Below are 11,145 nucleotides of genomic sequence, written 5' to 3'. Positions count from 1 at the left end.
AATGGCATATGAAGGGACCTTCTGCTGTCCATTCATCCAGGTTGGTCTTTATTTCTGTCCACTGTCCCAGGTTGTATCCTTTCCCCTCCTCTGTACCTGCTAACTCAAGGCTGGCGCGCGCGTGAGCGCTCTCTCTCTCTCTCTCTCTCTCTCTCTCATGCCTAAGCTGTGGACATGCACCTCCTTTAGCTCAGCACTGCTCCCCCTCCCCCAAACACACATATGCACATATACACCCATGAGATCTCTCAGCGTAACCTGGAACTCTCTGTGTGCACCATGCTGGCCCAACAGCAGCTGGGCAACGAAGGATAACCTTGAACTTCTAATTCTCCTCACTCTGCCTACCTACACCATGTACCTACCACACTACCACACCCAGTTTTTGTGGTGCTAGAAACTGAACCCAGAGTTTTGTGCACAACAGGCAAATACTCTACCAACATGGTTACATCTCCAGCCCCCCTACCTTCTTCCTGGGAGTCAAGATTTTACTTGTAGTTGTGGTTGGCCTGGAAATTACTATGTAGACCACACTGACCTCAAACTTGCAGCTATCCCCCCCTCCTGCCTCTGCCTGTGCTAACGACACACGCATGTACCACCACACCAAATGAACCTAGCTAGCACTGTTGTTCTTGAAGAGAGAACACCTTCATAGTGTGGAAGCAGCCAGGCAAAGGTATACATTTGGGAGGCAGAGGCAGGCGGCTCTCTGAGTTGCAGCTGAGCCTGGTCTACGGTTCTAGGACGACCAAGGCTACATAGTAAGATCCTGCCTCAGAGCTCAGAGTCTAGTGAGTGAGTGGCTTGACCTAGCTATTGGAGATACCTACCAGGAGCCCCACTCCTTTCTTGCTGTGGGTGGGGCTGGCCAGGCCTTCCTGCTTTAGAGACCTCCCACTTGGGGCCCAAGGGCGTAATCTTGGCAGAAGAGACAAACCTCCTCTCCAGTGGTTGCTTCTGCTCCACCCACCCATGAAGACCTTTGGCCACATCCTCCTCACTGTCCACTGCTCTTTTGCAGCCTTCAGGATCTGAGGGAAGCAGTTGGCTCCCTTCCCCACCACACCCCAACAGGCAGCCATTCTCTTGGCCTCTTCTCAAAGGTACCATCTAGCCCAAGTCTGTGAATGAAAAGTCAAAGGGTCCTCTGTCTGCTTGTCTGCTTCTGGGTCAGTGTCTGAGCTTGCCCACAGGGACACCAGCTGGCTAGGAGGGGGGCCCCAACCTGCAGAGCACAGTGCCGGGAAGCGCCAGCCCACATCCTTGATCCCCAGCCCCACCCTCCCCCACTGTGGCTCTGACCACCCCACCCCTTCCCCAGCCCTCCTCCCCTCTCACCCACCCCTAACCTCCCCTGGGGAGCCAAGCTGCCAGCCCCAGCTCTCACTTCCGGCCTCATGACCCTCTCTCCAGCCTGCACGCACTCCCCCTCCCATTTCCCTCAGCGGGTTTGAAGGCCCACGGATGTCCTTAGTCTCTTAGCAGTGGGAAACATGGCTGTTCTGAAACCTCCCTCAGGACCTCTGTTCTCCACTGAGGCTTTACCTCCCAGGATTGCCAGCCCCCTTTCTCTCAGGAACTTCATATATCATCCTCTTGGTCTTCCCTTCCTTTTAGCCCCTAGTGCCCACCTAATATGCAGATCTTCTAGCAAGTAGAAACTTGCCCCAGATCATAACAAGGAACCAGTCACTTACTTTGCATTTAAACGTGAGCACAGAGAGGCTTAGTCATGCCCGTAAGGACACACAGCCATGCCAATCAGTTTGGCTGTTGTGTAAGTTTGGTTCTGCCAGGATCCTCTAAAGCAAACTGTTTCACCATCCAGAGAGTCAGCCTAGCCTGGCTCCTCTAACTGTCTCAACTATCACTTCTAACCTCTTTCCCCCTAGCTTGTCATCAAGATGCACTACCTCCCCTGACCACTAGGTGTCCCCTTGGAGCCACTGATGCCCCAAGGGGAACTGGTACTGCCCCGCCCCCCGGCCATCATCTCCCCCCACCCCAGAACTGTACAGCACAGCACTGCATACCCCACCCTACCCTATCCCCAGTCACACAGAGCTTCTTTGTACAGCCCCCGCCCACCCTCTTCCTGTCCAGAGTGGGGCACCTGGCAAGCAGGTCTGTTCCTGAACCGCCCCCTGCCAGCCCCTTGCCCCGGGTGCCAGGTGTGTAGGCGCCACTGCCAGCTCGCACTGAACCCGAGGGTCACCCCATTGGCAGCCCTCCCTTCCTCCCTCCGAGGTCACCCAGGGACTGTGCTTTCCGCCCCACTCCACCCCCATCCCCTCCTGCCCTTGGCCCTTCCAGACTCCTGTCCTTGTCTTTCCTTCTGTCTCCCAGAGGACTCCCTCTTCCAGTACCACTAGCACCTCCTCCCACCTCTCTCCCGCCCCCGCCCACGTCCCTCCCCAGAGAGAGAGAGCCAGTTCTGCCCCGCCCCTCGCTGCCGACCAGGTCGGAAGAACTCCTCCCCCTGGAAAGTCACTGTTGAAAAGGAAGTGACTTCAGCAGTTTGGCCACAAAGCTGGGCATTGCTGAGCTTGGCTCAGCCCAAATCCTGCCCAGCCCACCTCCAAAGCACAAAGGGAGCCATGTGCACATGCCACCTCACCTTGTGCCCAGGACCCTGAGCACACACCAGACCCACCCAAGGGTATTTGAATCTTGGTCCACTAGCAGCACCCTGTGTGATAGACAGCCCACACCTGCACAGGACCCATATCCTGCAGTCCCCACTACAGCACACAGGTGAAGCTCTTAACTATTCCCCCGCCTAGGCCACTTATGTAACTCTTGCATACATAGCCCTGTGCACTAAGGACAGAGAGCGCTACACACCTGCTTGCACACAAACCCAGCACCAGTACATTTACAGCCTCACATCCTCCCACAGCCCTGCCTTCCCCACCCTTCCCATCCCTGGAGGCCCAACCCCCATGCAGACCTCAGGAATGCTCCTTTGGAAGCTGGGTGGGGTTCCCAGCAGGCTAAACTCTAAGGAGCTTCCTGGAGCCTGAGGCTTCATGTGTCAGTTCAGGGAGTTGCCTATATAGGGCAGGGCAGCCCCACCTGGCCTCCGAGGCTGGGAGCCTGGGTGGGCTAAACCTGGGCCATGAGAAAGATGGGTCCTACCATGCTCCGCCCTCTTGCCAGCTGCTGGGCATGCATCACACCTGGGATACCAAGCCTCCTAGTACCTCACCTTGGCCTTCCAGCTCTCTAACTCCAGATAGGTGTCCTGGGGAGGTCAGCTGCACATATCAGACATGCTGGCTTCCACCTCTGCCCTGAATCCTGGTCACTGTCACAGCCCATCTCTCCGCCCAGTTCTCCAGGTCATCGAGGCATAGGGAAGAGTCCTTAGGCTAGGAGGCAGGATGCTAAGGGACTCACTGTATACTACACGAGCCTCTATTTCCCTCTCTGGATAATGGGGAATTCAAATAGGCTAGCCAGATTAATGTTTCTTCCTTCCTTATTTTTTGCCTAAGCTAAGAGGAGATCCCTGTCACACTGGCCCAGGCCCGACTTTCTCAGTTACCTGAGCAGGGACTGTAGAGGCCCAACTCAGCAGGAACGGTCTGTCTCCACCACCATCAGCTTCTCCAGGGCAGTCGCTGCCCAGGCCTGAGCAGTGCCCCTCACCTGGGACCCTCTGCACTCACTCAGCTGGGTTGGCTCTGGGGTCCAGGCCGATGAGTAGACAATCAGACAAGCTCCCATCTGTAGACACAAACACAGCACACCAAGGATAAGCACGGATACAGGATGAGCTGAGGCAGAGAACGACTGAGCCAAGCAAGCATGTTCTGCAAATGCCAGTCCAGTCCAGCCCTGACTTCATCCCTACCTACAACCTACCTGCTTTAGTTCTTTAAAAATTCAATGACTTGGAATGGAGAGAGAGTTCATGGGCTAAGAGCACTGGCTGCTCTTGCAGAGAGGACGACACCGGTCCCGTTCCTAGCGCCCACACGGCAGCTCACAGCTGTCTGTAACTCCATTCCAGGAGATCTGACATCCTCGCCCAGACACACACTAATGTCCATGAAATATAAATAATTTTAAAAAATATTTAATTATTATATTTTAAATGTTTTGCATGCCTAGTGCCCACAGGTCAGGAGAGGGTGTCAGGTCCCCATGGAATTGGAGTTATGAGATGTTGGTAAGCTACCCCATAGGTACTGTGAACAGAGCCTAGATCCTTGGGAAGAGCAACAAGTGATCTTAAACCCTGAGCCATTTCTCCAGCCCCTGGTCCCTGTTCTCACAGCCCCAGGCTCTTGCTGAGAAGCAGTACCTTTGCATGTCTAGATACTCACACGTGTGCACAACTGTACACCACAGAGACTCGATTCCTTATGCTGTATACATCCTGAATGACTCCCCATTTTCCCATCCCTAAAAATGGGGACCTACATCTCATGAACGAGAGGGAAGGTTCTAGAGAAGCTGGGGGCTGGTGCACACTTGAGTTGCTGTCCCTAGAGGTAAGTGTGCTCATTACCATGAAGGTGCACATGAAGCTGGCGCCTGCCCAACTCCAGCAGCAACTGGATAGGCCTCTTGTTCTTGTTTTTCTGAGACAGGGTTTCTCGGTGTAGCCCTAGCTAGCCTGGAACTCAATTCTGTAGACCAGGCTGGCCTGGAACTCCTTGCCTCTACCTCCCGAGAGCCAGGCTTTAAGTGTGCACCACCACTGCCACCGCCACCACCCTACTTGTTTTAATAACCATGGCTTTCCTCACCACTCCAGTTTCCTACCCAGTTGTCTGCATTAAGGCCTGGGAGAGCCGGGGGAGAGGAGGGGATTTAAGAACCAAGCCTCATGGGGCTGGGGATTTAGCTCAGTGGTAGAGCGCTTGCCTAGGAAGCGCAAGGCCCTGGGTTCAGTCCCCAGCTCCAAAAAAAAAAAAAAAAAAAAAAAAAAAAAAAGAACCCAAAAAAAAAAAAAAAAAAAAAGAACCAAGCCTCATAGAAGTTTACAGGTTCTGGTTACCTGGGAATGTGCATCCGTGAGACTCAGTCAGCTGAGTAAATACACACGTCTGTCTGTGGGTTGCTGGGTCTACTCTGTCCATCAGTGTGGTCTCTGTGTTTCAGTGTGGATAGCTGAATGCTTAGGACTGTACATGGGAGAGGGCTCTGGTGTAGCTCAAAGGTACAGCCCTTGCTAGAGTACAAGATCCTAGGTTCCACTGCCAGCACCACAAAAAAATACATACAGTTCACACGCATGGGATCATGAGTTTGATCAGTGGTGGTTGGTGTGTCAGCTGAATCTATGTATCTATCAGAATTAAGTGTCTTCACTTTATACTTATGGCTATGCCCACCATCTAAATTTCTATTCTGCTCATGTCTCTGTGTATTTAGCTGAGCCTGTGACAGGTGTGCCCAGCTGTGAGTGTGTCTGTGTGTACATCGTGCCTGGCTCACTGAATCTCAGTGTGTCAGGAGCCAGACTGGCTCCTGCCTGCCTCAGAGCTCTTTGGATGTGTTCGGCAGTAGGGTGGGGGCGGGTGGCTTATCCTCTGCTGTCCCTGCAGGTTTCCAATCTCCAGGCCTGTGACTGTAGGCGCTGGTGTCACTGCAGATCAGCACTGCCTACCTCCTACCTCTGCCTTTCCTTTCTGTGGGCTTTCAGGGTCACGGCATAATGGCGTGACTGGTCACAGTGTCCCTGTAGGTTTGTTTTGCCATGGTCAGCATGTGCTTGCGGGTGTGTTTGCATGTGCAGATTTCTATGACCTTATCATTGTGAGTATGTGCACACCGTGTATTTGTGTATGTTGGAGGGTCCTTGTGTTATCCCATTATGTATCTGTGCCAGGATAGCTGAGTGTCAGTGTCAACACGTGTGAGAGCTCTGTGTGCCTGTCAGCACAGTGGTACCTCGGCGTTTGTGTGCTACCTTTGTGAGGCTCTGTGTCACTGTGTTTGTGTGTTGTATGTGCCATTCTCTCCTCCCTCCCTCCATCCCTCTCTCTAGAGTGACTTGAGTGTTCGTGCGCTCTCTCTCTCCCTCTCTCTGTCCCTCTGAGCAGACAACTCCCCAAGCCTGGGTTAGGGACAATTTATCCACAGGCAGAGGAGAATTCCAACCTGCCAGAGCCTCCCTCTGATCCATCCGTTCCCTGCTTCCCTGTGGTTGGGTGGGCATGGTGGAAACACAGCCTAGCTGCTCTGAGGCCTTCAGGGAGCACACCCACTTCCACAGTGTCCTGAGCCCCTGCCTCACCCCAGTAACTAACTGGTCCCCTTGGCTCAGCTAACCTTCCACCCTCTTCTCCTTCATAAGGTGGGTGGGTGAGGGAAGAGTTTATATGAGGTCTGCCAGGCTCTGGGGGCTTAGAAAGCTAAGGAGCAGCTCTGCCCTCAGAGCCCCCATATCCTGATAGTCCCCAGTTGATAAATGCCATCCCCCAATAAATAACTAGGGAGCATTCAGCTATGCCCATTGCCATTGCAGGGAGAGGATTGTGGTGGGGGAATGTGGCAAGGGGGGAGCAGGGTTGGGCTGGGACTAAGGCTCCCTTCACGGTGCTCCAGGCACAAGGCAGAATCACATGTTTCCCATTAGCTGCTTTGGCCTCCTTGTTCGGGGGTGTTGGCTGGGGGAGATTTGTTCTGGTTGCAGACACCAGCAGAGACCACACAAGAGAGAGAAGGAAGGGGGGTTCTTTAGCAAACACCAGAGGCACAGAGGAAGAGAGAAAGAGACAAGGACAGAAGACAGAGGCCGGTAAAGAGAAAGGTGAACAGAGACTGTGGGGACAGGGACAAGGAAGGAGGCAGGTTGGGTTAGGCAGGCCCCAGACAGAGACTGAGTTCAAGCCAAGAAGGAACCAGTGAGAGAGGCAGAGAAGACAGCAGTCTGACAGAGACTAGGCTGATGAAGGAGAGCCTAAGGAAATGGTGGAGTGGACAGAGTGGGACGTTAAGTGAGGGCCTCATGGGCTGGGAAGTGGATGCCCAGGCGGGTGGCTGGTGAGGGCAGCCAGTGCCTGAGCCTCCCGCTTGCTGACCCTCAAGCCTCCGAGATAACAGACCCGAATAGTGCTGACTTGCGGTTCAGAAATCCAATATCCTCCGCGGCGCACTAATCGACTACCTGAGCCCCAGCCCGCGTGAGCTGCCCCGATTAATCCTGCGGCTCCACAGCCTTAATTAGTTTAACAGTTTCAGGGGCAGAAGAGGCAGGCAATAGGGTCCTTAGGCCCATCGGGACACAGCCCTCATGCAAACCCTGTCGGGTGCACTACCTCCTCAGACACACACCTGCCTAGGCCCCAGAGGCCCCTTTCTCACACTACTTGAAAAACACTGGGTCCTTTCTCCTGGGGCACAGTTCCAAAGGCTGGTACTTGGGTCAGAAGGTAGGTCATGCAGCACTAAGACACCCTTCCCCCAACCTCCCACTTGTCTGTGCTTAGGGCCACAAGTGTTTCCTCTGGCCAGCCTTTTGGGGGCCCTGTGGCCCACATGGGGAAGCCCCACCAACTGCTAGCCACACACCACAGGGTAGTATGTAGTCTCTTTAGGGTGAGAGACGGGCTCCTACCTCACTGACAACATCCCAACAGCATGAGATACTTATGCATGCCACCCTCAAAACAGAAGACAGGCACACAGTCACCGAGAATCCTCCCAACACCAAGAGCTGAGCACACAACCTGTTGCTTCCTTCAAAGTGTGAGATGGTCATATCCGATACCCCCAGATGGCACAAGGCAGGTATCCAGTCGTCACTCCTCACAACAGTGTGACTACCTAACCAGGCACCTCTTACCCATTGACAGGATGTGGGATGCAGAGAAAACCTGTCACACACAGTGAACCAAAATAGTTCCCGCCATGGGACACAACTGTGTCCTTCTCAGAGTCCCCTATCTAGACAAGACATCCACCTCTGCCTGCTCTGGACAGGTGACAGCCCACCCACATCCCTATTCCAGCACTGTCGACAGCATGGGTGGCACTGTCTGTCCTCTGCCTGCAGGAGCGTCACAGCTCACAGGGCATGAATGTCACCCCAGCAAGAACCGGGCACAGCCACACCACGTTGCCTCAGTGACAAATGCTTCTGGCCCCAGGAGGAGGTGGAGACACTCAGGGATCTGGGTGTGACCTTGCTCCCTGGACACCAGGAGGGGAGGTACTGTGGCCTCCTTCCTGCCTGGGTAACCAGCAGTCAGGTACTGAGAAGAGACTAGGAGAGGAGCTGCCAGGGCACACAGAAACTGGGAAATGTCACCTTCCCAAGCTCCCATTCCATTTCTAATCAACTCAAGGGTCCCATAGTGTCTGAACTCCCTTTGCTAGAAAGGTTGTCCCTCTCCACAGTTCAGGCCATAGAAGTGGGGATAGGGACAGCAGGACAGAGTCCAGGAGCATGACTCACTAAGGAACAGGCCCAACCTGCTGGCCAGAGTGGTGTGGAAGGCTGGGAGCCAAGAGGCCTGGGTTCAAGTCTATGCTCCTCCCAGGCCAAGTTGGGTGACCTTGCAGCAGCAGCCCAGCCTCTTTGGCTGGGGAAGAGAGAAGGGGCGGGCAGCAGGTTCCACTCCCCGGTTTCTTCAAGGACCCTCATCTCTTGACTCCCAGTTCCCCATCTGTAAAGCTGGCCTCAGAAGACCACAGAAGCCAAGCAGAACAGGAAGAGGAAAAAATAACGGAGGCGCTGGGGCTCCCACAGATATCGGCTAAACTAGTGCTAGCAGTGGAACCCTGTTTCCACTGCCCGGCTTCCCACATGGACTGTTTCTTTAAGGCAGCCTGAGATGTGGGGTGGGGGTGTTGAGGTGTTGCTGGATATAGGACAGAGTGCCTTAAGCTAAAACCATGGAGTCGGATACAAGTCTGCCCAGCCCCCTCACCTTTACCCTCAACCTAACTTGGACTACCTTAGAAACTTGGACTGGAGCAACAGCTCAAAGGGAGGGAGGACACACTCAATTCCCCTCCCGTCCCCATGACCCACAAGAGCACCTGCTGCACAGGACTAAAGGATCCCAGACTACAGTGTTCAAGGCCCCCTTACTGTAGGAAAGTCCAGAGAGGGACAGACCTAGCCTGAGGTCACACAGCCAGAACTTTCCTCAGCAACATTCTCAGAACAGAGTCCTTCTAGCCCCTGGGGGTGGCTAGAGCTAGGGGGCCCTGGGGGACTTAGCAAAAAAACGTGGCGACAGATGGCCTGCCAAGGCAGCGGCGATCTGGGCGGCTGGCAGGCATGCTCGCTCCCGCGCAGGGAAGCAGCTAATTTTAGCTGAGGCCTCCATGCCAGCTTTGTTCCCCCCCACCCACCCGCCAAGGGGGCCCAGCATGCTTTGCGTGCAACCCGCCTCCCCTGGCACCCCGACCCCCCCTACCTGACCCCCTGGTGAGTAGTGTCCAGACCCCAGGGTTCTAGAACTGTCTGCTAGACTAGGCCTCACCACACCCTGAGGCCAGGGCTTCACCCCAGGGCCTGGCTCCCTACCCTACTTGCCCAACTCGTAAGCTCATTCATTGGAGGAAGATGACAAGAGGAAGGCCAGAGGCCCTTGTCCAGCCTGGGAGGGCTGGACAACAGGGGCTGCCAGCCTTGTGGAGAGGTGGACATCGCCTCCCACTCGGCACTGGAGGAGACAGGACCTTGATTTCTCCAAGACTCTGGCTCTGGACTGCAGTCTTCCTGGTGCTGTGAGCAGTGAGTTGCTTGAACCTTTCCTCATTCCTCATAACTCTTTGTTCCAGGAACTCAGAGTACTTTACAGTCACGGAGTATCAGGTTTGGAAACTGAGGCATAGCCTGAGAGAGCCATCATATCGGGAGCAAAGGACAAATCTTAGGAATCAGTGTGGCCCAGGTACCCTACAAGACAGCAGGGTTCTTGTCTAGCTCAGCCCCTGGAGTGTTCCTTTGGGCCACTTAGGATGCTAGAAGGTGACCAAGTAGGGAAGGTCACTTTGTAACTGCAAAGGGGGCCTCAAACTCTTCATCTGGGACCCCATTTTCCGCAGGCTCTTTAGTCTTAGACTCTGCCCATTTCACGTTCAATTACATGTGCCCAGTGGGGCACCCAGGCATAGAGTTCCTTCTAGAAAGGAGCTTTTCTTTGGGGTGACCCTGAAGGGCTACCCTCAGCTCCCTGGCTGTTTATTACGAGTGAGATGACCAAATAGGGCTCAGAAAAGAGTCTTGAAAGAAATCTGAATTTAGAGAGAACCGGTGAGGACAGAAAGGAGGAGATAAAGGCAGAGAATCAGAGGAAGATCTTGGGGGCAAGAAAAACAGCCTAAGGAGAAAGGAAGAAGGGAAGGGATGGGGAACAACTGGGGAGAGAGGTAGGGAGAACATGACAGGGGAGACGGCAAGAAAAAGACTCAGGAAGAGTGTGAAGAGGAGGGAGAAAAAGACAAAGAGAGAGAGAGAGAGAGAGAGAGAGAGAGAGAGAGAGAGAGAGAGGGAGAGGGGCAGGATGATGCAGAGACAAAGACGCACACAGAGGGAGAGAGATGGAGGAGCTTGCCACAGACAGGCCTAGGCACAGCAACCCAGGGAGCAGGAGACAGAGGGACTGACACACCCAGAGAGACAAGGGGAGACAGTCAAGAGGGTGAGATGCGCTCAGAGAATGGGGTAGAAAGAAGGGGGAGACACTAAGTGATGGATAGAGTGTGGGGGAACAGCAGGAGCAGGCAGGGGTAGAGGGAGGGGCGTGAGCAGGAGGGGAGATGTCGCCAGAACTGGGGGGGACAGAGGACAGAAATGGAATGTGGGTCTGGGCATGAGGCTCACAGATGCATCGGCTCTGGTTTCAGCTGGGGCAGTTGGCTGCTTTGGGGGGTGGGCAGGGCTGTCAAGGGAGGGGGGCCTGTTGCCATGGAGGCGGGCACGGCAGGGGCACAGTCTGCTGGCACTTGGAGCTCTGGGCATGGTAGGGGGCTGACTAAGGGGGAAGGGGTGTGTGTGATGAAGAAGCCTCGCCCCTACCCTCAGGGCTCTACCAGGAAGGAAGTTTCCAGAGAGCAACTGGAAGATGCTGGAGTGGAATGGGACTCTGGGGCCTTGCCCAACCCCAGGGAGGCACCCTTCCCCAGGTCACATGTGCCATCCCAGGGTTCCACCTGTGTATCTCAGGA

General features: G+C 54.6%; 1 protein-coding gene across 8 annotated transcripts in view; it reads right to left on the bottom strand.

The window, feature by feature from the left end:
- Positions 1 to 11,145, bottom strand: part of Ahdc1 (AT hook, DNA binding motif, containing 1) — a 66,623-nt gene that overhangs the window by 19,663 nt on the left and 35,815 nt on the right. For all 8 annotated transcript variants that reach the window (XM_039110398.2, XM_039110397.2, XM_017593517.3 and 5 more), the window contains one exon: positions 3,554 to 3,735. The gene's annotated coding sequence lies outside the window, so the exon portion shown is untranslated. The remainder of the gene's footprint in view (positions 1 to 3,553; positions 3,736 to 11,145) is intronic.

Source organism: Rattus norvegicus, chromosome 5 (genome assembly GCF_036323735.1).
Source record: "Rattus norvegicus strain BN/NHsdMcwi chromosome 5, GRCr8, whole genome shotgun sequence".
Taxonomy (NCBI): Eukaryota; Metazoa; Chordata; class Mammalia; order Rodentia; family Muridae; genus Rattus; species Rattus norvegicus.
Note: the sequence above shows the minus strand (reverse complement) of the source record. Positions and strands in the feature narration are given on the sequence as shown.